Raw genomic sequence first — 12,584 nt, forward strand, 5'->3', positions numbered from 1 at the left:
CACGGCTGGGGGGTTTCCCCCACCGCCAGCCGTGACAAAGGAGGATTCAGAGCTGGGTGAGGATGGCGAAAGAGGGCAGCAGGCCACGGGCGGGTGGCAGATGGTGGGGGGAACCACAGGCCTTGAGCAGGATCGGGGGAGGGAGGAGAGCGGAGGAGCTTCCTAGCTGTAGCCTGCTGTTGTATATTAGAAGTAAAAGACCCCCCTGCGCTCCTATTGTTTAGATGTGTCAGTCTACCTATAGAGGGAGACTCCGCTGCTGTATGTCTGGCAAGGAGCTATTGTCCTCCTTAAATAGTGGTATCTAAATAGTATATCACCCGTGGGTGATGTGGGACATAAGCGCTGGTGGACACAGTAAACCAACTAATACTATAAGTGTGTGAAAAATAGTTAATATTAATCAGGAAAAAAATGGGGGATTGTAACTTGTAGGGTCGGTTTAGACTGAGAAGAGTTTTGTTTTATTATGTAAAAAACCCGGTGTATGATCAGGTCATAAAAAAACCAGATGGTAAAAGGGTGAGTGTATGCAGCTGAATAAATTGGACATAAAATTGTGAAGGCAAGAGATGAAAGCGTTAATAGTGGTGCGGTCTGTACCTTGTCTTTTCATCCAAAGTGGTCACTTGATTGAAGGCCTGGTGCACCGCTCACTATTCTGTGTGCTTCTTGTGTTGATCCTGTCTCTTTAAATCGCGGCGTCCTCCTCGCACTCCTACCAGCGACAGCGCGGCCCCGGCCGGAAGCACGCGCGGCGCGAGGGAGCTTGTATGTCTGTTGTCCTGGAAACCGCTTTCGGTGACGTCACCGCTGGGAGTACGAGGGCCTCCGTAGGACAAATTACTACCTACGCGTTTCGGGGCCAATCGGGCTCCTTTGTCAGGGTTCTTTTTTTAGAGCACTATGTGCCAATTGGCCCCGAAGGAGCCCGATTGGCCCCGAAACGCGTAGGTAGTAATTTGTCCTACGGAGGCCCTCGTACTCCCAGCGGTGACGTCAGCGAAAGCGGTTTCCAGGACAACAGACATACAAGCTCCCTCGCGCCGCGCGTGCTTCCGGCCGGGGCCGGGGCCGCGCTGTCGCTGGTAGGTGAGCGAGGAGGACGCCGCGATTTAAAGAGACAGGATCAACACAAGAAGCACACAGAATAGTGAGCGGTGCACCAGACCTTCAATCAAGTGACCACTTTGGATGAAAAGACAAGGTAGAAGACCGCACCACTATTAACGCTTTCATCTCTTGCCTTCACAATTTTATGTCCAATTTATTCAGCTGCATACACTCACCCTTTTACCATCTGGTTTTTTATGACCTGATCATACACTGGGTTTTTTACATAATAAAACAAAACTCTTCTCAGTCTAAACCGACCCTACAAGTTACAATCCCCCATTTTTTTCCTGATTAATATTAACTCTTTTTCACACTCTTATAGGATTAGTTGGTTTACTGTGTCCACCAGCGCTTATGTCCCACATCACCCACGGGTGATATACTATTTAGATGCTGTTGTATATTGTATAATGTGAAGCAGGCAGTGCAGCCAGGACAGGCCCCCCCTCTCCGTATGATGTGTAGAGACAGGCCTCCACAATAGAATTTCAGCTGTACAGTTTTTGTTGGGCGTGGCCTATTATATGTAGGAAGGGCTTTTAATAATGGGCGTGGATAAAATGGGCCACTTGACTGGATTTGCCCCCCAGGACCAAGGCTGCCAGCCCTCCCCTGGGTCAGGTCCTATTGACACCTCCATGTTTGTGTCGGTCTGGTTTCACGGGCAAGGTAGTCAGTGACAATGGCAGGGACATGCATTTGAGGGAAATAACACATGCTCCCTGCATGGTGCAAGTGATAAATGTAGTAGTACTACACTTTTTAAAACAGTATCATGGCTTGTAGAAGGTGCTGGCCACGTGCAGGAGAGTGTCTTCACGTTACAGCTATCCTTATGTGGAGAAGCCCCTCCTGGACTTGCAGCAACTGAACAGTCTGCATTTGCACTATTTTATCTGCAATGTTCCAACTGACTGGAATTCCACCTTGCTCATGTTGAAGGGTCAGTACAAGCAGCATAAAGCAGCCTATGATTACATCATTCACAAGACCACCACAGTATGGATCAGGTGTTATTTTAAGCGCAGGCAGTGGCAGCTCATCAGGGAGGGATGTTATGTACTCAGGCCCTTCAAAGAGGCCACCATATTTCTGACTAGGGACAACAGTGGCATCAACAGTGTCATCCCCCTTGATATTTACATTAAAGCAAATGCTCACTCTGAAGCAACATGGGATGGTGGAAGAAGATTGGCTTCCACATCTTACTCACTACCCTGTAGCTATTGTGGACCTCAACAGACAAAGTCCTATGGGGAAGGATGAGTAGCTATGACTGGAGGAGGAGTTGGTGGTGCAGAGGTGACATGCAGTTTTCTCAGGCACAGCTAGGAGATGATGACAACGACACTGGCCATACTCAACCAGGGAGTGTTTCCTTGATGCTGAGAGAGAGGCAAAATTGGTGTTTTACGAGGATGCGCACTGTACCCAGCTTGCCACAGCTTTCGGCGAGTGGACGTCTGTTGCCCGGGTATCTAACCAGGACTCCCCTCACTGAGTCAAGTAGCAGAAGTCACTGCAGCAGCCAATTCAGTTTGATGAATATGATGGAACACTTTTCTCTATCACTATTTTAGCCTGATTGTCACAAACCAACGGGTGTGAACACACTGTGCCTTGTGTCCTACCTCCTCTAAGCGTGTTGTCTAAGTGAACCCCTCGATCTTCACAGTACCCCTGATGGTGGGGATAGACGTTCCTGAGGGGAACACCAGGTTGCTACCGCTTGAGGAGGATTGGCACATGAGGCAGCTGGTCCAGGCCGACCAGGAGGTACCTGAGCATTATACCAGAGGTACAGGCGTTGTCAGCAGGCTGAGTCATAACCATGAGCAACAGTGCAGGACCGAAGAATGAGGCAGAGGCAATAGGTCAGGGCAGGCGGCACAGGTTCAGATCAGGCAATCCGGATCGGCAACAGGAGAGTAAAGGCAAGCAGGCAGGGATCAAACAGGTAGAAGGTAGAGTCCAGGAATACAAGTAGGAGTCAGGAACACAAGTAGATATTAGGAACCTTAGCAGGACACAAGGACCTTGACACTGAGGCACCTGGTAAGGGGGTAGAGCCATTTATATATGTGCAGGAGGGCTTGGATTGGTCAGTGAGGTCACATGACCAAACCCATAAAGCACAGTAAGGTACGCGTGCCGGCCCTTAAAGAAGTGCTGCAGGGAACAAGCAGCAAGCATGCTGTGGCCAGGGCTGAGAGGAAACTGTGGAGTGGATCCCAGAACAACAGTACCTACACAGACAGAGCCCAGGACTGCAGAGGTGAATGGGAAGCACTGGTAGCAGATCACCGCTGAACACGGCACCCGGGACCGCGGCGGAAGCAGGGGAACAGCGGCACACAACAGCTGCTGTTACACTGATACACATCAGCACCATCTGAACAACCATGTTTATCCCTAGGTTCAGTGGCTATTGAATGCCAGTCCAATCATGCCGCTGTCTGTCCATAATGCTTCATACTGTATTGAAGATGCTCTCCCCTTGCTGCCACTACTACTACCCCTACACAGCCACACATATCCTGTCCGGGTCCATAGTGTACTGCTGCTGCCACTGCAGCTATTACTGCCACTACTACTACCCCTACAAAGCAAGACTCTCCTGCCGTGTATGTCAGGCTTCATACTGTGCTGCTTCTGCTGCCACTACCATGATCCCCACATAGCTGCACAACTCCAGCCTTGTCCTTGAGGTTCCACATCCACACTGTACTGTTGCTGTTTCCAGAAGAAATCAACCCCATCTATGGAGGAATTCACATTAGAAACTATAAATATAAGACCTGAAAAGTAACAAAAGCAATGTATAAAAATATGATAGGTCTGATCTTTTGTTAAAACCCAGAGGGATTCTGGTATCCAAAGTAAGACTCCAGAAGGCGTCTCTAAGGTGCAGCTTCTGTTTCTTATTACGACCCCTTCTAGGGCAGTTTACCTTTTTCAGGCCTGTCACCTGCAATGTATCAATATTTTCTTTATGTTAGAAAGCTGCAGATAGGTTGCAGTTATTAGGATTCATAATATATGAAATAGGTTCTGCCGTGTGCTTCCTAAGCGGTCTCGAAGTACATCCCACGTATTGGACCCTGCAGGAAATGCATGCAGTGACATAAACTACATGATCCATAGCACAATTTATTTAAAAAAATTTATCTTGTATGAATGATGCCGTTACACACCCGGAAGCACGCGCTTCTGGGTTTGTGCTCTCCCAGATGTCGTGGTCGCATTTAGGCCTGGGTGTCTGCTGTGTGAAACAAAATGAGCGTTTTATCTATGCTGGAAGAATTAATTTTGGACATTTTATCTTACCTAACCTAGGATTTTTCTTCTCTGCACAGATGTCTCATTTGTTATATTGCATGGAGTGGTGAGCTGATTATACACTTTCTTTTTCTTGTTTGTGCTTTGCCGGAAATGCCTCTCGTATCCCACGCACTCTCTCTGGCTCTTAAAAGGCCAGTGCATGCACCCTAACCTTCCCCAGCCAATGGCTGGTTACCCTTGGGTACCCTGTTGGAAGGTGCCTGAGCAATAGGTTCTAGTATGCTAGTTTTCCTGCAAAGGTGTGCCATTAGATTATTTGCCTCTTCCGTGTAAAACTTGTGCCGACTTCTGGAATTTGACCCTTCGCTGCTCTTGCCTGATCACAACTTAAACAGTTTGACCCTTCGCTGCCCTTGCCTGATCTCGGCCTGTCCCTAACTATGGTCTTGCATGATCCTTTGGTGCTCTGCATCCGTGTCACTTGACCCTTGTTGTTCAGCAGTCACTTGATCAGAGATTAATCTAAGAGGTATTGGCTATGTGGTTCCCCTGCAGTCCAGAGCCTTACAGTGTGGTTAAAATGTGAAGATCTGGGAAGCTACTAAAATAAAACCCTTATGAGAAGCTCCAAGTCAAATTTGTTAATATGATTTTTTATTTTAATCTGTAATGTAGGTTTTATTAGTGCATAGGAAAAGTTGTCCTGGCTACCGGTGATGCAAAATGTCCACCCTGGGCAGTAAAAAGGGTTAATCCTTTGTAGAGCTGTACAGTGTGGTTTAAAACAGGCAGAGCATTACATTAGAAGAAACAGATTTTGAGCATAAACAATTGGAAGATGTCATTGGAAGAGTTCTCTGGCCTTATAACCTTACAATCATATTTACTCTGCTCTGTAATTAAATTAATGTCAGCATAAAAATAAGCTGTTCTGCGCAGAGGTGTATAAATGTTGCATATTAATATTGCTGACGTCAACTACTTTCCATTCAAAATCAGATCATATTTCTGAATGTTAGAATGCCTCCTATATTAGGCCAAGATACTGTATTAAAATTTATTTATGAAAAACGTACTAAAATACCTGGCTATGACGCTCTCCGATGAGATTGGATCGCGGCACAGCCAGGGAGAAGGAGACGCCCGTTAAGAAACCCTGGCGTCTCCTCCTCCCTGTACCGATGCTCAGGATTTACATACTGAAAACGTCAGGAGGGTGCAGCGGGGCATAGGGGCGATGTTTAAAAAAAAATGGGTGGCAGCATCAGCGTGGGGTACCCCGCAAGTACAGGTATTTAGCTCCTATAAGTAAAACAGATGAAAGGTCCTCTAAGTACTGATTGGTTCTGTCCTCTTTAATATTATCTTCCATATTTTGTGTAATGATATTCCTTGTAATATAGTGAGTTAGGAATAGTTAGACATACACAACCGCCATGGTGCTAAGGCTGCAATCCTGAGTGGTTACCTTAGAGACATGCATGTTGCACACTAGACATCCTTGGGAGGAGGGGCTGAAGGGCATAAACCTGGTTTTCACAGACATTTCATTGGAATTCCATTGAGGAACTTCATCCAGGTAGAATGAATTGATTGAAACACTATTTCTTTCTTGTAATACCCTGGGGTTTCGGCCATGTGATACGACATGGCGACCAGAGTCCCACCCCATATTGTTTCGGTAGTCCAGTGAAAATTATTATTTACTTTTGCTACTTTGTATGTGATTTGTCTGTTTTACCTTATATTCCATCACACTTAGTAAATATATTTATTCACTTAGCCTGTGTAAGCTTATTCATTCTCAAATCTTTCAAATTCATGTTATAAAACAAAAAACATTTATAGTTTTTTTCTGAGTTAATAACAGAATGGGGGGGGCGTGGTCTGGCTGCCTAGGCGGATGGGTGTGTAGAGCCTGAGCTCCCGTGCCGGCACCGACTAAAGCGACCAAAAGCGAACTCAGCGTTAAGCACTGAGACCCCACTGAACTTTCTAGAGGGGAGGAATCCTCTCCAGTCATGACGGGATGAAGAAAGAAGGCGCCTAAACAGCCCAAGCTCACGAAATTTTACTTTTCTAGAGACGCCGGAGAAATCCAAGATGGCGCCGGAAACGACACGGTCCCTCCTGGTAAGCGCGCAGTGACTGCAGATGCGCCGCTGACTTCCCCTGCAACGAGCCTGCGGAGATCACTATCCGACTCGGCGCTTCATACCCAGCTGGATCTGGGGGACGGAGAATCAGACGCAGGCGGGGGTCCAGACGAGGCCGCAAGTCGGAACGAAGCATATGGCCAGGTGGGCAGAGTCCACTCACCCGGCAGGGCTTTGCGGGAACTCGCCTCGGGTCACCAAGACACTCCATGGTCAAAGACCAGTTGGGGGACTGTTTCTACACCTCCGAAGGGGGCCACTAAGCCTGCCCAGACAACCCCGAATGATGAAGGGGAAGCGGCGCTGCAAGCGTTACCAGTATCTAATACTGCCCTCACAGACACTGCCATGAGGGACATGCTGATCCTACAGAGACGCTCAATTTTGTTGGACATAAAGTCCATAATAGCTCCGATACGCTCGGACATTGCAGATCTGGGGGCCCGGACGGACCACCTGGAAAATAAATTTGGGGACTTTGCGGCTTCACATAATGCGTTAATTGACGCGCACGCAGAACTGGAAGCAGAGGTGGAGAGCATTAAAGCCAAAATGGCCGACCTGGAAGACAGAAGCAGGCAAAATAATATCAAGCTGAGAGGGATCCCAGAGTTGGTGTCCCCCAAAGACATTCCTGATTACGTGCGGTCTCTTCTGAAAGCGGTGTTACCGGACTGTCACGAGAGAGATCTGGAAATAGACAGAGCGCACCGTGTACCGCGTCCGCGCCACCTGGAAGAATCGGTACCCCAAGATGTACTAGCTAGGGTGCATTTCTTTAAAATCAAAGAACAGCTGCTGGCGTCTGCGAGAAAAAACGGAGGCCTTCCTGCGCCTTTCCACAAGGTGCTCTTATATGCGGATCTGTCTGCGGCTACCCTGCGACTGAGAAGAGCCTTTTTACCAGTCACATCGGCCCTTAGAAGCGCGGACATACCTTATCGGTGGGGTTTCCCGGTACGCCTGCTGATTCATCATGGTGGAGAAATCCATGCTGTCAAAGCTTTGGAAGAGGGGCTGACGCTACTGCAAGGATGGAATATTCCTGTCAACGCAGCTGAGGAAACTACACGCCAGGCCCCTGCTAAAGTCCGGAAAGACTGGTCGAGAGTTCGCTGAATACAGCTTCATCCAGGGCGAGTGTACCTCGCCAATCAGGTGCTGTACGTTAGTACAGGTTTTGTCATCCTAACATGCCTTGTTGTCCTAGGTTGCAGACAGGACATTTGCCCTACACTTAGTACGGAGTCTTATCAGGCTCTATATGTTTTATGTTGAGATGTTATTGCTGTCGTACCTCCTCTGTTTTGGGGGGCTGCAGATGTTTCGTATTAATGATTTGCCTGTATCTACGAGTGCTACCTTTGTCAGGAAGACGCGGACGTCCTCGCTGGGAGTCGTTCCGTGTTTGATTTCTCTTTTATTACCTACTACTATGCAATTGTTGTTTATTCTGATATATAATGGTAATAACCTTTGCTAGTCTGAATGCCAATGGCTTAAACAGTCCTATGCGTAGGTCCCATTTGTGGAGAGAAGCTAAACTGTTGAAATGTGACATTTTGGGAATTCAGGAAACACACTTGCTTCAACGTGATGCATTTAGGTTGAAGCACCCGCTGTTCCCCCACATATTTCAATCACACTTTCATGCTAAATCTAGGGGGGTCATGATAGCAGTTAAGAATACAGTTGCGTTTAAGCATATAGCGGACCATGCGGATCCTATGGGGAGATTTGTTATATTGATATGTACACTGAACAATGTGTTGTTCACGATAGTAGCATTATATGCACCCAATAAGGGTCAATTGCATTTCCTCCACAAAGTTTTGAAGGTGGTTAAAAGAAGGCAACAGGGAAAATTGGTGGTTTGTGGGGACTTTAACTTAACCTCAGACCCTACGGTTGACACCTCCTCGCCCACGACAAGGGCCACCCCCTCCCTAGCAGATACTTTCTGGAGAGAAGAACTCTATGATGTCTGGCGTATACACCATCCGTCCGCCAGAGACTACACATTCCACTCGGGAGTTCACAATATGTACTCCAGATTGGACATGTTTCTGGTGGACAGAGCACTTCTCCCACACGCCCAAGCCTCCTCCCTAGAAACTATCAAATGGTCAGACCACGCGGCTATAACTCTGGCAATCTCAGAAAAGGTTAGCTCCCCTCAAACATATATGTGGAGAAGTAGTCCATTTCTATTGTCTGATCCCCAATATAGGTCCAAAATAGAAGCAGATGTGAAGGAGTTTTTCCAACTAAATGATCCCTCACAAACGGACCCCGTAATTCTGTGGAACGCCCATAAGGCATTCGTTAGGGGATCCTTTATACAGCTTGGGGCGATTAGGAAAAAACGTATGGAAGCCAAAATGACAGACATATTAGCCAGATTGCGACTTGCGGAAACTAATAACAAGGCGGGCCCTTCTCCACTTCTAGCTGAAGAAATAAGAGGCCTCAGACAGGAGTTGAGAGGATATATGCTTTCCACCTTTGAAAAAATGCATAGAAAATTGAAGGCGTCTTATTACTCACAAGATAATAAGGCGGGGAAGTTGCTGGCTTCGCGATTTAAGGCCCGGTGTACTAAAAGTAGAATACCTCATATCTTTCATCCACATACGCAGGAGAAGGTCTATTCCCCAATAGATATTGCCAATGGCTTTACGGCATACTATGCTGATCTGTACAACTTGCGTAATACCCAACCTACGCCAGGTGAGATCAATGCTCAAGTTAACCAGTATCTTAGGTCCCTGGAGTTGCCCACATTGGATAGCTCCCAGCTTCTAGGTCTTAATTCTCTGATTGAGGCCGTGGAGGTGGAAGCAGTGATTACGTCTCTTCCAAGAGACAAAGCACCTGGCCCTGATGGCTTTGCGAGTCACTATTATAAGGAGCTAAAACAGATCATTAGCCCCTTTCTAAAGGAGTTCTGTCAGTCGGCTATGAACCGAGGTTCCCTGCCAGCGGAAAATCTGCAAGCTCTAATAATAACTCTCCCTAAACCGGGCAAAGAACCGGACAGGCGCCAAAATTTTAGGCCAATTTCCCTGCTGAACCAGGATGTAAAGATCTATGCTAAACTATTGGCCACTCGTTTAGCTAAAATTCTCCCCTCACTCATACATGTGGACCAAGCGGGATTCGTCCCGACCAGGCAGACTTATTACAACACAAGACGCCTCCTAGGTATTTTGCACCATGTCCAGAAATATAAGATCCCTACATTGGCTCTTGCTCTCGATGCGGAAAAGGCCTTTGATAGGTTACGCTGGGCCTTTGCCTTTTCAGTACTGGAAACTATGGGGATAACAGGACATATACTCACAGCCATTAAGGCACTTTATAGCAGTCCTACGGCCAGGACGTATGTGAATGGTGCCTTATCAGATATATTTGAGCTCACAAATGGGACCCGTCAAGGGTGCCCCCTCTCGCCCCTTATATTCATAATAGCCATGGAGCCATTAGCTCAGGCGATAAGAAGGGACCACAGCATAACAGGGGTTACTATAGGTGGGTGCTCTCATGTCATATCCCTGTATGCAGATGACGTCTGCTTGACCCTAACCAACCCTCTAGTGTCTCTAAAGGAGGCAATGGCTCAAATTTCCAAATATGGGGTCCTTTCATATTATCACTTGAATGCTTCCAAAACGCAGGCCTTGCCTTTTAATATGCCGGTCCACCAGGTAGGGGCTTTGCACAACTCATGGAAGTTCGACTGGAGATTGGATAGCATTAAGTACCTAGGAGTAAATGTGTCCTCATCCCAAAGCCTGCTGTACACCCAGAATTATGAGGCTTTATTGCAATCCACGGAGAAGGAACTCTCAGAATTTGCCAGGCATGACACCTCGTGGTTGGGGAAGATTGCCACGTTCAAAATGTTTGTCCTGCCCAAGTTCTTATACTTGTACCGCACCCTGCCAATTTCCGTCCCTGACAGGTTTTTCTCTAAAGCACATTCACTGTTATCTAAATATATATGGAACAAAAAGCACCCTAGGATAGCTCGAGAAATAATGATAAGGGAACGCAATAGGGGGGGCCTAGCACTACCAGATTTGAAAATGTATTATATCACTTCGTTAGTCTCCATGTTAAAGGGGTGGACAAAACCTTCTCAGGATCTACCGTGGGTCCAGCTTGAGGCTTCCCAGGCTGCTCCGTATTCCTTGGAGGGTCTGTTAAGCTTGCCATTTTGGACAATACCCACTCCCACACAGTTAGGCCCGGTGGTGTCAGCATCTTTGAAGGCGTGGTCCAGATATCACGTTCTAGCAGACGCAGATAATCCCCCTACAATTGCTTCTCTCCCTTTTTCAACTATTCGCGCATTGCTTCCCCAAACAGATCTGTCGCATTGGGCGTCAGCAGGTATACAGAATGTAGGAGACTTGTTGGTGCAGGGGGTGTTGCAACCATTTCAGTGGATCAGAGACAAGTTCTCCATTCCTAACCAGGAGTTTTTCAAGTATCTCCAGCTTCGTCACTTACTGCAGGGCCTGCAGCCATCCGGAGTAAAAATGGACAGATTGGCAAGGTTGTATCTTACCAGTGGTCTGAAAGGCCTAAAATCCCTTTATAACACCATTCTTCAATCAAAGTCCTTTAAACGTTCGCATTTGATGGTGGCGTGGGAGAAGGACATGAATCTGTCTATTTCTGAAATGGAATGGCTGCAGGCCCTCAGAATGATACACAAATATTTGAAGTGCGTATCTCATGTGGAATCTGCTATTAAGACAGTTCTACGGTGGTATTATACCCCGGATAAACTAGCAATAATGTATGACTCGGTTTCAGACAGATGTTGGAGAGGTTGCGGATGTAGAGGTACCTTATACCACATTTTGTGGCAATGCCCTGAGATACAAACATATTGGTCGCAATGTAAAGAGTTATTGGCCGAAATTATACCACGAGGAGTGGTTTGGTCGCCACAAATGGTCTTACTATTGATAGGTCTTGACGCTTTACCGGTCCGCTTAAGGGCCATTCACTGTATCTTCTGTGTAACAGCGAAGCTACTATTGTTACGTAAGTGGAAGACCCAAGATATACCAGATATCTCTGAATTGACAGCTGCAATTAACACTTCGTATACGTATGAGAGAATTATAGCTATGGGAGGAGCTGGGTATGATAAATTCCTCCAAAATTGGAGACCGTGGTCAGATTCTAGTTATAGTGTCCAATTTTAGCATTCCGGGGCGAGATATGGGGAGGCCCTACTGAAAGCAGACGAGCCTGAAACTGTCTTGGGTTGGGAAGGGATTCGATGGCAGTTTGGAAGGTTGGCCACTGGCTTCAGAAATCGTAGACTTAGGTAGCCACTTACTCCTAATCAATGATACCTTCGCTGATAACAGGCATTTACTGTATTAGTATTGATGCATTATATTGTTTGCCAATCGGGAATGCCCGAGGCTTTTATGTTCCTTTGTACTTTGATAAACTTAATAAAAACGATTGAATCAAAAAAATAACAGAATGGGGGGCATTTAAAATAAGGGTGAGGGTATACTTACATGTATCTCTTTCTCCAGCATTGTTGTCTGCGCAGCGGCACCTGTCAGTACATAATATAAGAAGGTGACTAACCCATATTATCAAGAAATGGAACCTCCCCAAATGCATTTCAGTTATAATACTCTTTTCCTAGAAGTGGCTCTCTCTTAAAGGGGTTGCTCATCTTTAGGCCTCGTGCACACGACCATATTTTTGATCCGAGTCCGATCCACATTTCTTGTGGACTGTACATGGACCCGTTCATTTCTATGGGTCTGCAAAAAAAACGGACATCACAAAGAACTCATTCGTGTGCTGTCCGCTTCTATGCAGCCAGGCTGCAAATGATAGAACCTGTGGCTTTTTCACAGTGGATCCCACGAAAATTGCGCTGCATGGGAGACACGTCACTGCTGCATCCAGTAATCGGCTGCAGTGGTCATGTACCCTGCATCAAACAAGATGTTGATGCAGGGAGACCCGGGACCTGCAGAGCCAGTG

Source organism: Bufo gargarizans, chromosome 1 (genome assembly GCF_014858855.1).
Source record: "Bufo gargarizans isolate SCDJY-AF-19 chromosome 1, ASM1485885v1, whole genome shotgun sequence".
Lineage (NCBI taxonomy): Eukaryota > Metazoa > Chordata > Amphibia > Anura > Bufonidae > Bufo > Bufo gargarizans.